The sequence below is a fragment of the Parasteatoda tepidariorum genome, chromosome 7 (genome assembly GCF_982258835.1).
Source record: "Parasteatoda tepidariorum strain Cologne lab strain chromosome 7, Ptep-v5.0, whole genome shotgun sequence".
In the NCBI taxonomy this organism is placed as follows: Eukaryota; Metazoa; Arthropoda; class Arachnida; order Araneae; family Theridiidae; genus Parasteatoda; species Parasteatoda tepidariorum.
Genome location: NC_141761.1, coordinates 27277021 through 27283740, shown reverse-complemented (window position 1 = coordinate 27283740; position 6720 = coordinate 27277021).

Below are 6720 nucleotides of genomic sequence, written 5' to 3'. Positions count from 1 at the left end.
TTAGTGGTTTTTCTTTCCATGCAGCTTATATGTGAGTCAGTTCCATCAAAATGTCCTCCACGAAGGCTAATTTGCTTCACGAGTCCCCTTGTCTTCTGGGTTGAGTTCAAAATTACAAGGCTATGGAGCTGAACATTGATAGCCGTAAACTCAAAAGTGGGTCGGCAGTTCAGTTATAAAGTAAAATATATGACCACCGATCGCAAATTGACTTCATGCTTACTAATAATAAGCTATATGTTATAATTAATAAGCTATATATATTATATTATAGTTATTATAGCTAACATATTATAGTTATGTAAACATCTATTTAGGAACATTTACTTGTGTAAGTAAAAAAAATAATAATAGCAATCAGTTTCTAGCGGATTTAAAATCAAAACTACTCCTCTTCAAGAAAATGCTACAAAAGTAAAATAATATAATATAACTATTCATCTATTTGCAAATAATATTTGCCTTAGATATGCAATAAATAAATAGCTTGAATTCTAAAAAATATACTTATTATTTACATAAAAGATCAACATTGAAAAAAAGGACTCCACACATCTCTGATATCTAATTATTCATAATGAAAACAAAACTCGCTATACTCTTTTTAGAGTCAATGAAGCTTATTTAATATCAGTTAAAGGTACTAATTGAAATGATAAAATACACTATGTACTAGAAAGTAAAATTAATGGCGAAATGGTACTAACTCATTTAGGAGAAGGGAGTAGAAAAAAAATCAGAAACAGGGTGAATAAAATAAAATAAAATTTGAGTAAAATAAAATCGTCCGACAACTTTTGGCACGAATGATGCTTATTCATTTTAGGTTTTAAGTACAAATTGACATAAAATTAACAGAGTATCAGAAAACCAAATTCATGTAGAAATGCTACTTATTCGTTTTGGAGGAACGTAAATAACTGCCATAATATTATTAACGACAATGATGCCTTATTTTATTTTTAGTAATATGCACGACTGGTATTATAATATTTGGTGCAGTTTTAATAAATATCAAATATACTAATATAGGTACAAAGTACTTTTGACTGCACCAATTCTGCAAATTTTTATTATATATACAGGGAAAATATGTTTAGTACAGCCATATTAAAGATTTAAGTACAGGAGATAATTTCATGAATGTAATAAATTTTAAATATGAGTTTGCTTCGAGCAACATAATTATGCCAAATGATACTGATGCGTTTAATCCTTATTTTGCTAGAATGTACTAATTATATGTGTTTTAAAAACTAAGGTAAACAGCGTTTAGGAGCACATAAATATTTTTGTGCTCTTAAACGTTGTTTACCTTAGTTTGTATTTTAGCACAAAGGTCGCCCACTTGTGTATTTATATGTGTTTTGCCAAATCCAATAGTGGATCCGGGATAACCTGGTTGGTAGGGCTCTGGGCATATGTCCAAGAGTTCATGGGTTCGATCACCTCCGGTCGAAGACTCCCCGTGTAGTAAATGATGACTGATGCTCGTTAAATCTGTCGAGTCGCAAAGTTCTCCATGTTTCCATAACAAATCAATACCTTTAGGGGTACTGATCCAGGAGTTCCCTTGTCTCCTGGATTGATTAAAAAATTACAGGACTACGGAGTAGAGCATTAGCAGTCGTAAACCCAAAAATTGGGTCAGCTGTTCAACGATAGATATATACACCGAAGAGCCATTTCATTATGACCACCCTCCATCTATAGCAATGGGCTCGCCAAGGTTTTCATGGTTTCTCGCAGAGGAACAATATTTTCATGGTGCGCATTAGGACCCATAATCTTCATAGAGCAATCCGTGACGTCGGTAAGCTACTGGACCATAGTTGCAGATCACGTTCACCCATTCATGGCAACAGTTTTTTCTGAAGGTGGATGGTGTTTACCAACAGGATAATGCACCATGTCATAAGGGTAGAATCGTCGAGGAACATTCCTGTGACTTTCAAGTCATGTCTTGGCCCCCAAATTCACCTGACCTTAATCCAATAGAGCGTTTGTGTTCCTACTCGGAAAACCAAATTCGTGCTGCCACGCTAACCCCTCGCAATGTGAGGGAATTGCAGGACCAGTTGGTGAGCGCTTGATACCAGATACCTCAGACTACCTATCAGCACCTTGTGGGATCAATGCCACCGCGGGTGCTAGCAGTTTTGAGGGCTAAAGGTGGTCCTACATGTTATTAGCAGGGTGGTCATAATGTAATGGCTCTTCGGTGTGTAAATATATATATATATATATATATATATATATATATATATTATATATATATATATATATATATATATATATATATATATATATATATATATATATATATATATATATAAAGCCACTGGGAAATGCAACGATTAATGACAAAAAAAGAAAAAGAAAACATTGGAATTATTTTAATTTAATAATTGTGTCGTTATTTGTTTTTCAGTTTTGTTCATGATTTTGCAGTGTTATTAGGTAATGTTTTTCGAATTGATTTTTTTTCAGTCCCCCCCCCCTATGAAGAACGGGGATTCAGTTATTAATCTAAAAACGCAATTGTAGATAACAGTCGTCCATGCAGTGGAAGCTTGGAACAAAATAGTACCTCGATTGATTGTTGTTGTTGTTGTTGTTAATTTACGTCGCACTAGAGCTGCACAATGGGCTATTGGCGACGGTCTGGGAAACATCCCTTAGGCTGATCCGAAGACATGCCATCACAATTTTGATCCTCTGCAGAGGGGATGGCACCCCAGCTTCGGTAGCCCGACGACCTGCGCGCGAAGTTGAGCACTTTACGGTAGAACAGTTTAACGAGGACCAATACCGCGCACCCTCGGTCCCTACGCAGGCTGATCCAAGAGGTCACCCACCCGCACACTGACCGTAACCAGTGATGCTTGACTTCGGTGATCTTCTGGGAACCGTGTCTTAACGATCAGTCCATTGCGGAACACCTCGATTGAAAGTAAAAAAAGTAGATTTTTAAAATACAGTCCTTTTTATTTCACTGAAACTGAAATTCAAACTGAAAAAGGAGAATTGTAAAAGCTTTTTAAGCTTAGGTTGCACAAACCAACATAGTTTCCTGACGTAATATATTTAATCGCGTCTAGAAATTACTACAATTTAAAACTATGTTTACGTAATTTAAGGAAAAGAACAGCATAATATGAATGATATGAATCAAAATGGATTATATGAGTCAAATTAATTCAATTATATGAGTCAATTATATGAGTCAAATAATATAATTAAAGAAAAAAAGAAACAAATGGATATAAATTATTAAATGTAAGTGAGACAGATGTTTTGTGATCACAATTTCCCGAAATGATTATAGAAGTTTAAGCTTCATCACAATATTTAAAAACTAAGAAATATTAAGAGATAAAAGTATCTAGACATTGCATAAAAACTATTTCGAAAATTATTTGTTTTCTCTTTTTCTTTTGCAACATTTGAAAATCCCTTGAATAATTATTGTCCAAAAGATATTACAGATGTTTTACTTCCTGAGATAATATTACTAAAGAAATAAGAATTAACCATAACGATTTCATAAAAGTATATATATATATATATATATATATATATATATATATATATATATATATATATATATATATATATATATATATATATATATATATATATATATATATATATATATATATATATATATATATATATATATATATATATATATATATATACATATATATATATATATATATATATATATATATATATATATATATATATATATATATATATATATATATATATATATATATATATATATATATATATATATAAGATAAAGTTGAATGACAAGGAATTTAATTAGTATGCAATACAGTAAAAGAGCGAAGAGATATTTTATAAAAGTATTTAATGAAAAATAATAACAGCGAAATATATGCGTTGCGTTCTATTTACATCTCTGAATGTTGCCACCTTTTTATATGAAAGTTAAACTATTCTCTGCCTTAATAAAATTAGACTTAATGCGAACCTTACATATATATGGAAGATGGATTTATAGTAATGTGGAGGTAGCGGGTTCGAATTCCTCATGGTGTCTCAGGATGTATGTTTGTGCTCCAGCCAGTGGTTTCTTTATTTATTCTTGACAAGGGCACATAAGCAAGTTTTATAACGATCTCACAAACTTGTGTAAGTGTGCGTACCAATGCATGAATAAATATAAAGTAATAGGTGCAACCATGTCGAACTTGCTACCTCTAGACTTTCATTTTAGTATGTTGGAGCAGGCCTGATGCGTAATATCTTATTTACTTCAACCCATGGAGACTAGCCTTGTATAGCATTTGTAGATTTACAAATGCTTATTTTTTATATATTTAAATCTTGGTAGACTCTAAATTATAGAGTACACGGGGGAAAATAATCAACCGGCGACAAACAAAGTTCACAAGTAATTACTAAAAAATATAAAGGAATGACTGAACTTTTTTCCGTCATTTCAAACTAAAGTGGGTCCCGCAGTGGACAAACACGGTTCCTAGTAGAACACCGAAGTCAAGCATCACTGGCTGCGGTCAGTGTGCAGGTGGGAGAAAACTTGGATCAGTCTACGAAGGGACCGAGGGTGTGAGATATTGGTCCTCGTTAAACTGTTCTACCGTAAAGTGCTCGATTTCGCGCGTAGGTCGTCGAATAACCGATGCCCGGATGCCATCCCCTCTGCAGAGGATCAAAATTGTGATGGTTTGTCTTCGGATCATCCTCAGGAATGTTTCCCAGACCGTCGCCATTAGCCCATTGTGTAGCACTAGTGTGAAGTAAATAAACAACAACAACAACATAAAACTAAATAGGTGTTGTTAAAATTATTGAATTGTGTTTCAACAGAATTCATTGCAAATTCAACTTAAAATTTATTTTTCGAAATTAAAACAGAAAATGGGAATGCAGTTTTTTACTTTAATTACTTATATACGTTACGTTTAATTACGCATTATTTAATTTAATTACGTAATAATTAGAAATATAGCTTCAAATAATTAATTATTGTATAAAACTCTTTCAATAGTTATTAAAAGAAGAAAAATTTTCAAAATCAATACAAAGGAGTCTTTTTTTATTATTTTTCGGGCAAAGTATTTTCCTTCTTCTGAGAATGAAATCGGAGATGTAATATAAATAAAGAAACTAGAAGCATATATTGAAACCGACTTCATGTATTTTTAGATGGAGATTTATTTTCGATTAGTTTTTTTCTCATAAATGTTAGGATATCTTCTGAATACGCTCTTTCAGAATTTTTAAACAATTTCTTATGCATTTAAAGTATTTCTTTGATGAAAACATTCTTTCGTTAATTTGTACTAAAGGATTCCCTGCCTGGAATTTCCCCCCTCAACAGTTGATTTAAGTATTTTTTTATCAAAGTCCAGAGAATCGATGATTTGATATTTTGCTTGACATTTTAAAACAGCAAAAAATAGAAATGTGCACATAAATTATGTTATCTTTATTATCAGGATAGATAAATTTAAATCCCTTCGTTAAAATGACGTCGGTTTCTTTTCAAAACGTAAGGCGTGAAATATGTCTTAAAATAGTTCAGCTTATTGAATAATTTTTCGAAGCGCTTATGCAGATAAGTTGCCAAAACTTAAATAAGGATAAGGTATACTTCGTGTGACGCATTGATAAAGAAAAACAACGTAAATAAAACACAAATACAGGCACCACAAATAAACTTACCCAAAAACAGCACATTTACAAAAGAATATTCAAAAGAGGTTCGGGTTTACTTGTACGAATAGAAGAAAAACTCGTGAATATGCAATGACTGTCAAGAACCGAACAAAGTTAAAGAATGAGATCTACAGTAGTTCATTTCTGTACAGTGCGTCTAGAAAAAGAAGAAAAAAACACCCTGAATGACTTTTGATCTAATGAACGAATCTTCACATGCTAGGCCTCAATCTTAATGGTTCAAGGGATAAACTCAAAAAGATGTTAGATATTTAATGCAGACGATATTTTAAGTTACGAAATCAAACACAAAAACGCACTTTCTCTGAATAAACACAAATTGTTCTCCTCGGATTTGGTTTTACAGTCGAACCTCGCTAACTCGAACCTCGATTTTTCGATAGCTCGAAGAAAAAAAAATTCCCTTCAAATTTCCGACACACTCAATGTTAAAAAAAAACTTGATTTCACGAATTTTTTAACTCCAAACCCTCGACAGCTAGAATTTTTCCATGAATAGAGTAGATTTTTTTTCAAATTAAAAAAATATTCCGAAAGAAAAATTAAGAATGGCTGACAAGGCATGGAATGATGTGTCTTCCTCTACGATAATGAATGGCTTCAAGAAGTCTGGATTCATTAAAGATCACGAAAGAGTAGTCAAACAATCAATATCGTTAATTCTGCTGAAAACTACACCGAAAATGATTGGAACAGATAGACCGGACTCATGATGCTTGATGACGTGGAATTTCATGACATTTTAAACGTAGATGATGCAGTAACAGTGTGCGGTCAGTGGGATGACAATGATATCATCGCTCAAACGAAAGCTTCTAGTGAACTATCAGAAGAAGAGGATGAGGAAATCGAAGATTTACCGCCCAATGTTGCTAACAAACAAACACTTTCTGCAGTGGACATTGTAAGGAGATTTATTGAAAGGCAGCCGAATATGTCAGAGGAGGCATTTAAAGCTATAGTCCACTAAGAAAGTGTTAAACT